The sequence below is a fragment of the Balaenoptera musculus genome, chromosome 18 (assembly GCF_009873245.2).
Source record: "Balaenoptera musculus isolate JJ_BM4_2016_0621 chromosome 18, mBalMus1.pri.v3, whole genome shotgun sequence".
NCBI lineage: Eukaryota > Metazoa > Chordata > Mammalia > Artiodactyla > Balaenopteridae > Balaenoptera > Balaenoptera musculus.
Genome location: NC_045802.1, coordinates 460,958 through 470,058, shown reverse-complemented (window position 1 = coordinate 470,058; position 9,101 = coordinate 460,958).

Genomic DNA, 9,101 nt, shown 5'->3' with positions numbered 1-9,101 from the left:
CTTCCACCTGAGCTGTCGCTGGTAGAACAGCAGTGGCGACACTGACACCGGGCCCTTCGGCTCCAGTGCTTTTCTGGATCGTATGTGTTCTCGGTGAGATTACCGTTGAATGAACACTGGAGAATTCGTTGTGACAGTTAACTGCAGTTCTTTTCCTGTTTGTCCCTTAATAGTTCTTTTCTTTTGGATGGCCTGTGAACACATACCACTCAGACAGCATGGGTGCTAGTTTTACAAAGAGTGTTGCTTTTTTTAAAAGGAATTTTATCACATCATTAAAAATAACATAGGTATTAAAATGCTAATTTAATGTACACATTTTGTTGCTGTCATATGATAACTTGGATATATGTTAATTCTGTATTTTTCAATAAAATAAATGATTTTTAAAAAATGTATAGGGCCCACGAATGAATTGTAAGGGAATATATTATTGTTATATTTGGGAAGAGCCTAGGTTAGTATACGCTGAAAGTGGCTGGTGATTCTGAATCACTGATTCTGAAGAAGGTCTGTCAGCTACATTCAGAAAGTATTTGCTGCTTTTAAGAGCAAGGCAGCCAGTGTGGGGTAGACTCGAGGTGCTCCTGTTCTTGAGCAGCGTTGACTCTCGGTTAGAATCCAGCACAGTAACTAAAGGACAGTGCAGGAAAGAGGGGTGAACACCAGCAGGGTAGCACCTTTTAATAATCAACTTGAGACTTGTGCTACATCTGCATGAATTGGGAAGCAGATAGAAGAAAGGAAAAATTCAAGAAAGCACGTGTGAATATGGAATAAGTCTTGGAATCTTGTTATCAGAAAAGAATATCTTTTGTTGTGATGGGCTCATTGGAGTAGGTTACCTAGTATCCCATTACCCGTTTTAAAACATCACCTGCTGTGTGCACAGTTCAGTGGCAGAGCTGGGTATACTTGGAGACTTGATGTATTACACACGGAACCTGCTGTCCAAAATTGTTACAGGGAGTGTGGAGAAGAGAAATGGAAATAAGATAAACGAATTGGGAAGGATTTGCAAAGGATGAATGAGAGGGAATGTTGTTGCTTAGGGTGGGAGGGTTAGAGGACCCTTCAGAACACAAGGGGAGAATTACTGAATGAGCATGTCCAAGGATTTGGGGAGGTGGAGATGTCCGAGTGGCATCTCCAGGATGAGTTACATCTTGTTTTAGGAGCAGGTGGTATCAGAGAGGGCCCATGATGAACAAAGACTGGGGGCTAATAAAGGTGTATGAAGCAACAAGTTGGCGAAAATGAGACTGGAAAACTAGTCAGCTCTTACTCCATGATAAGGAACCACTAGCAGATTTTTGGCAAGAGAGTGAGGGTCCTGAGATTTGTATTTCATAAAGGTTTAACTAGATTGTGGAAGGATGGCTTTGTACTCAGACTGCAGGCAGGACAACCAGTTGAGATCTGGAAAAGGATTGGAGAAGAAGAGTAGGAATCAAGACGTATCGGTGAATTATAAAATGGTCAGAATGTGGTGGTTAATTGAATGTTGGGGAGGTGACATGGAAGAAAGCAGGCAAGAATGACTGGTTTTGAACCCCAAGGCAGGTAATTTTGGTGCTACCCACCTGTACGAACAGAGCAGCAAGGTCAGGATTGAGGGCTTCAGGTCCTTGTGGCGTCTAGAACGGGTGCTGAGTGTGTAAAATCACTCTGCTTAGGAAATGGTCTTGGCTCAAGAATTCTGATTGTCATCAACAAAGTAAGCCCCAGTTGATGAATGAAAGTATGAAACAAATAGTTCACCAGTGCAAAAATTATAGAGGTTAGGGGGCTGATACACCCTTTACACATCTGTAGATGGCTGTTTAGGTCAACCTTGAAGCTTTTGGTGGACTGAGTCTCATACTGGAAGCCTTTAAGGCTTCATAGAATACCGCCAATGCATTCATTAATTACAGACAAAAGCATTTTATAGAAATGGGCGTTTAATACAAATTACTCATTTTATTCATACTTGGTTAATGGCCAGCATGAAGCAACGTGGAAACCAGGGGTGGATTAACCCCTATTTTCTTACTCCTCAAGCTTAAAAGTTAACCTAAGTAGGCCCTGTACTGTAGCCTCATTCAAGCCCTTCTTGGAGATCTAGAAATAATCCTTTGCACACAATTGTATTTTAGAAAGCATTAACATCTAATAAAAATCAACTAGCCTTCAAATACTATTGATGCATAAACTAATTCAATATAGTTTTGAATTTTTTGAATAATATGCATTGGTACACAAACGTGGAAATGAAAGATGGTGCACAGTGAAAATTTCTTCTTGCCGTCTACGCATCACCCAGCTTCTCTATCCAGGGTCAGCTGTGGTTACTAATTTCTTATGTATCCTTCCGGAAGTTTCTGTGCATTCCCAGGCATATTTGTATACATTCTTAATACATATGTAAGCACACTGTACACACTTTACCATTTGCCTCACAATATTCTGTTTTGGATATTGTTCTAAATCAGTGAGTATAAGAGAGATCCCTCACTCTTCTTATACTTACTGGTAGGTCATTGTTAAGTATGTTTACCAGATCTTTTGGGGACAGTGTTTCATTGATACTTCGTTTTTCCCCCTGTTATATGCTTCATAGCATGTTGTTGGATACATGGGATAGAGCATGTGTGTGAATATGTCTATAGCATAAAATTTCTACTACTTGAATCACTTGGTCATTGGGTATGTGTGTTTTTAATGTTTTTTATTTTTATTTTAAAAATTTATTTATGTTTGGCTGTGTTGGATCTTCGTTGCTGCACGTGGGCTTTCTCTAGTTGCGGCGAGCGGGGGCTACTCTTCATTGCGGTGTGCGGGCCTCTCATTGCGGTGGCTTCTCTTGTTGCTGAGCACGGGCTCTAGGTGTGCGGGCTTCAGTAGTTGTGGCATGTGGCCTCAGTAGTTGTGGCTCGTGGGCTCTAGAGTGCAGGCTCAGTAGTTGTGGCGCACGGGCTTAGTTGCTCCACGGCATGTGGGATCTTCCCGGACCAGGGCTCGAACCCGTGTCCCTTTCATTGGCAGGCAGATTCTTAACCACTGCGCCACCAGGGAAGCCCCTTTAACATTTTTTAGATGCTGTGCTGCCTGTCCTTACAGTGGACAGTGAGAACTTAACGTTATTCCCGCCGGTCCCCAGCCAAGGGCATAAAGTCAGTAAAGGCCAGATGTGGATAAGAACTGGTGGCATCATTGCAGGTAGTAGTAAAAATTTAGGAAGAGAAATTACACGCGTGAACTGGGGAGAGCCTTGAAGAAGTCTAAAGTTGGCTAATGAGAATTGCAAGAATTCTTGTGTTTTAAATATTAGGTTACATAAGTAGATGCCTATTTCATTAAATAAACTGTGTTAATGTCCTGGGGAGAGTTATCTGTACGTTAGAGTTTTAAATGACGTGGTGAATATCAACAGTTTCCCTTACTAGAGGTACCGCGTGAGTTTAATAATGGCTCAGTGTATTCTTTGTGATAGACGAGGGCATTTGACTCAAATTCAGAAATCTTCATTTAAAAAAAATTCTACAGTTCTTCAGCGATGGGAATGAACATTATTAACACTGGTGTGCCTGACCTGAAGTTCCTTTCTTAAATATCAAGAATAGGAAGGGGCTTCCCTGGTGGCGCAGTGGTTGAGAATCTGCCTGCCAATGCAGGGGACACGGGTTCGAGCCCTGGTCTGGGAAGATCCCACATGCCGCGGAGCAACTAGGCCCGTGAGCCACAATTACTGAGCCTGCGCGTCTGGAGCCTGTGCTCCGCAACAAGAGAGGCTGCGATAGTGAGAGGCCCGCGCACTGCGATGAAGAGTGGCCCCCGCTTGCCACAACTAGAGAAAGCCCTCGCATAGAAACGAAGACCCAACACAGCCAAAAATAAATAAATGAATTTAAAAAAAAAAATAGGAAGAACCGAAAAGTCTTTCTTTTAGAAGAATCCTTCCCCTCCCGTTTGCTGTTCATATTAAAATTTCACTTTGAATTTTAAATCTTGTATTACTTGGAAATACTGGAGGGGGAGATACTTCATTTACACACCAAAAAGGGTGGAGTCTCTTAAGCTGTATTTTAAGTTAGCTTTACCTAGAATTAATAAACTATTAAAAAACACTTGTGTTCATTCCCAAAGAATTATGGTTTGTTATTCAGTGAATTACTATATAAATTTGAACACTTCATAGCAAAATGAAATGATTTTTTTTAATTAAAAAGTTTCTGTCTCTTAAGATAGTAGTAATTATGTGTACTTTGTACACCCAAGGACTGAATGAGTATAGTTTGCTGTTTGAAAAATTGGAATCCCCTTGGTCACAGGTCACTTTTACCAGTATCCATTGTCATTGTGAAGTGTTCTCTCTCCGAGGTGTAACCAGAGAGGAAAGGTTGTTTTGTTTCCTCATGCGTCGTGGTTATTAGAGCAGGTGAGCAGTGTTCTCCAGCACGTGGTGTGGCCGGGCCAGGGCCGTGGACACAGCCGGGAGTGCACATCACTGGGCCGGGGAGACAGATTTGTCCATTTTAGCTCGGATGGTCGGGGAGGCCTCCCTGAGCAGGAGGAGGCTTCTGAGCTGATGTGAGTGACAAGAGGAGGAGACTTGGCAAGTTGGACTTGAAGGTGAGCCCAGTTCAAGCTGAGGGTGTACCATTTAGCAAGGAAGGGATTGTGGCTGGAATGGAGTGAACCAGGCCAAGGGTGTTCTCAGCCCTCTTTTTTTCCCCATTTTTGTCTGATTGAGGCCCCCAACCCTCCCATTCAGTGGAACTTCAGCACCGCAAGTAGCTGTTTATATACTGTATTTGTGCTTTACACATAAAAAGAGTTAAGATTTTTGCCATCCAACTCATTTTCTCCCTCTTGGGGCAGTTCTGGCCCATTGAGAACACAAGACTAGAGCAGCATGTGCCAAGGCCACAAGGCTCACTTGATGAAATGAGAAGCCGTAGGAAAGGCTTGGGCTGGGCAGTGGTGCGACCTGGCTTATGGTTCAGAAAAGACTCGTGGCTGCTCCCGGGGACCTGACTGAAGGAGACCCCAGGGGGCCGGCAGGCCATCCAGAGCAGTCAGTCCAGAGAGGCGGACGGTAGCTGGGCTCGGTCCCCCGAGGCTGCTAAGGACCGGGAGACGGAAGAGGAGGGGGAGTAGATGGGTGCCGCACTGATGGTCATAGGTGAAAGGTGTCTGTTTAATGCTCGGGGCAGCTCGGGCCAGGTGCCCCCTGAGTCACACAGGGAGGTTACCTATGGACCCCACTGAACTGTAGCCAGGAAACGGAAGGAGAAACTTGAGTCTGAGTTTCAACCTAGATACCATTTAAGTTTCCTATTTTTCAGTCATTTGGATATAGCTAGATGATCACACACACACAAATTTACAGTGGTCAAAACTCCAGAGTTATTTCAGCTCGCTTCCTCCCTCCCTCCCTCCCTCCTTCCTTTCTATATTTGGCTGCGTTGGGTCTTCGCTGCTGTGCGCAGGCTTTCTCTAGTTGCGGCGAGCGGGGGCTACTCTTTGTTGCCCTGCGGGGGCTTCTCATTGCAGTGGCTTTTCGTTGTGGAGCACGGGCTCTAGGCACGCGGGCTTCAGTAGTTGTGGCACATGGGCTCAGCTGCTCCGTGGCATGTGGGATCTTCCCGGACCAGGGCTCAAACCCGTGTCCCCTGCATTGGTAAGTGGATTCTTTTTTTTTTTTTTTTTTTTTTAATTAATTAATTTATTTTTGGCTGTGTTGGGTCTTCGTTTCTGTGCGAGGGCTTTCTCTAGTTGCGGCAAGCGGGAGCCTCTCTTCATCGCAGTGTGCGGGCCTCTCACTATCACAGCCTCTCTTGTTGGGAGCACAGGCTCCAGACGCGCAGGCTCAGTAGTTGTGGCTCACGGGCCTAGTTGCTCCGCGGCATGTGGGATCTTCCCAGACCAGGGCTCGAACCCGTCCCCTGCATTGGCAGGCAGACTCTCAACCCCTGCGCCACCAGGGAAGCCCTGGTAAGTGGATTCTTAACCACTGCACCATCAAGGAAGCCCCTGTTTCAGCTTTTTGTTTTGTTTCATCGGGAACCTGCCCCCTATATTTTGTGCCTTTGATTCCATACTTCTTTCTGGGGAGTCAGTTTAAACGCCTGCCTACTCATTTTTGCTTTACTGCAGTAGGAGTGCTCATGCATTAGTATGTGAACAGTTTCAGTTGAATTCCATTTGTTTCTGTTAGAATTCAGAGATTCTGAACCACTGTATTGAGGGATGCTGCTGTGAATTCCCTACGGCGTAGGGGCTCTCATTGCACATGCTCACTGCATTTGGTTGAACCCGTGAACAGGCAGCTTTTCCAGGCTCACGCTGGAGTTAAGTCAAAGTGAGATTTTTTAATATCACACAGTTTTTTGTCAAAGTTGAGTGTTCTCGTAAGCCTTCGTGGTGACTGAAAGCGGGAAGTAGCATATATGGTCTAAACAAGGGAGTCGAGGGGGCTCTGAGGCACCCACACCACTTGGGAGGTCCTGTCTGGCTTTGAGGAGGGGGCTCGGGGTCCCCGGCCGAGCAGTGGGACAGGGGGCAGCTTCTGAGCTTTGCTGAGGCGGGTGTGTTGCATGTTCAAATGATGTCGAGACACAAAAAGTTAAGAAGTGAGATTTGTGACTGTATTTTATGGGGTTTTTATGCCTTGTTTTTGTGTTTTCTGTTAATCTGGTTTGCAGAGTCTTAATTTCTCAAACTCTGGTAATCAGTAACCAGGAAATTCTGTGCATTTTAAAAATATGACACAAGATTTTTTAAAAAACTCTCCCATTTTTAGACTTTTCAGTCCCTTTTTTAAGATGAAATGTTGGCATCTTGTGTTCAGAATAAAGCATTAAAATGTTTAACCACCTCAGCGTATTTTCACGTAAATACCATTTAGGACACACTGACTCAGAAGCAGCTCCCAGCAAGGAGGGCTTGGTAGAAGGTGCTCAGGGAAAAGGAGCGTCCTGGCCTCACCACTGACAGCGCAGCGCCTGTTTTTTACCCTGCGTTTAAGTACATTTAAATAGATGATCAACTCACAACAATTCACATTAAACTTGTTTGGTGTTTGAGTGGTTTCTCCCCAGTACAACATTGTGATGTTATTTACTGCATATGAACGCATAATGGATTCTGCCAGAAATGTTTTTCCTAGTTTGTTGATTTACATGGTATCTTCAAAGTAAGTAACAGTAGATGCTGTTTTTAAGTGGTTTTAAGTATATGTTGAAAAATACACTTATTATCAAAAATAAATTTGATAATTATCAAATTATCATTTGGTAATTCATTCTAGTTCCTTTTCATTATATATGAACATGGTTAATTCGTGAAATAACTACTGTGGGATTCTTTGATGTGGCAATAATTTACTTGGAATATTGAACTTTTACAGAAAACCGTGGACGCTGAACATGTAAGTTCATAATGATCATGTCATCTTGAACTAAAAATGCAGTTTTTTGTTGATGTAGTTGAACTTGTTTTTAAAACTTAACCTCATTATGCAACCACAGAGGCAGGTTTTCTTTGACTCTTTTGGGCAGGGCACTTGAGAAATCTTAGGTGATTGTAAGACGATAACGCTGCTGGGTTTTTTCCTTTTGTTTTGAACAGTTTTACTTTTTGTTTGTTTGTTTAACTTGAAATGCCTTCGTAGGAATTTGGGGACAGAATTCAGTTTGAAAATTTTCAGTGGTATCTTTCACTTCCAAGGCCTTTTTTCTCTCATCACAGTTGCCTTGCAGATATGGCAAATAGATACAGGTCTGGGCCTTTGAAACTGAGTTAATGTTAACTTTTCTTACAGGCACTAATTATGTTTCGTAAAATTATCAATTTGTACTTTATTAGATTTTATATGAATCTTTGCTGAACTTTACGTTGATAACTACAGTAAATGTTATTTATGACCTTTGCGGAAAAAGATGGCATGTAGTATCAGTAAATTATTCTCCTGAAAATTTTAGTTGCCCTCAATAAAGCTGAATTTTTTTTTTTTTTTTTGGCTGCACCGTGCAGCATATGGGATCTTATTTTCCTGACCAGGGATTGAACCCGTGCCCCCATGCAGTGGAAGCACAGAGTCTTAACCACTGGACCAACAGTGAAGTCCCAAAGCTGAAGAAACTTTTAAAAAATAAATGTGCCTTGTGCCTAAAAAGAAAAAGTTTCAGTCTTTGTTTCTTCAGTATTTTCCAGATTTCAGTGTTATGTAATATTTATCAGTGATAGATGATTCTTACCTATTTACTTGAACATGACCTTATTTTACATACTTATTTCTTTTTTTAAAAAAATTAATTTATTTTTGGCTGCCTTGGGTCTTCATTGCTGTGCAGGCCTTCTCTAGTCACCGTGAGCGGGGACTACTCTTTGTTGTGGTGCACGGGCTTCTCATTGCGGTGGCCTCTTTTGTTGCGGAGCACAGGCTCCAGACGCGCAGGCTCAGTAATTGTGGCTCACGGGCCCAGCTGCTCCGCGGCACGTGGGATCTTCCCAGACCAGGGCTCGAACCCGTGTCCCCTGCATTGGCAGGCAGATTCTCAACCACTGCGCCACCAGGGAAGCCCTAAGTACTTATTTCTTAATTTTGAGTTGCTACATGAACTTTAAAATAAATTCTTTTCTGATTCTTTAATTTAAAAATAATTAAAATTTTGCTTTTTAAAAATTTGGACTTGCCTGTTATGCAAAATTTGTGAGTTTTGTTTGGCAAAACAAACTGATAGCCTCAGTTTTCATAAACTTTAGAACTTGTGTGCTCTTTTCCAGTCCGTCCATTCTGTGTCAGGGGCAACAGTTTGTCTAGTTTGATCATCATATGTTAGTTTTCGTTTCTGAACTTCATACTAATAGAATCTTACAACGTATACACTTTTGCCTATGGCCTTTTTCACTGGACATAGTGTTTTTGAGATTCACATATGTTGTTGCATGTGTCTTATTACCCCTGAGTGGACATGCCACACTTCGTTGAGTCTCCTGTTGATATATTCTTGGAGCAGTTTCCAGTTTGGGGTTGTTAAGAATAAATCTGCTCTGAACATTCTTCTACAAATCACACTTTTCATTTTTCAGGGGAAAATACTAGGAGTGGAGTT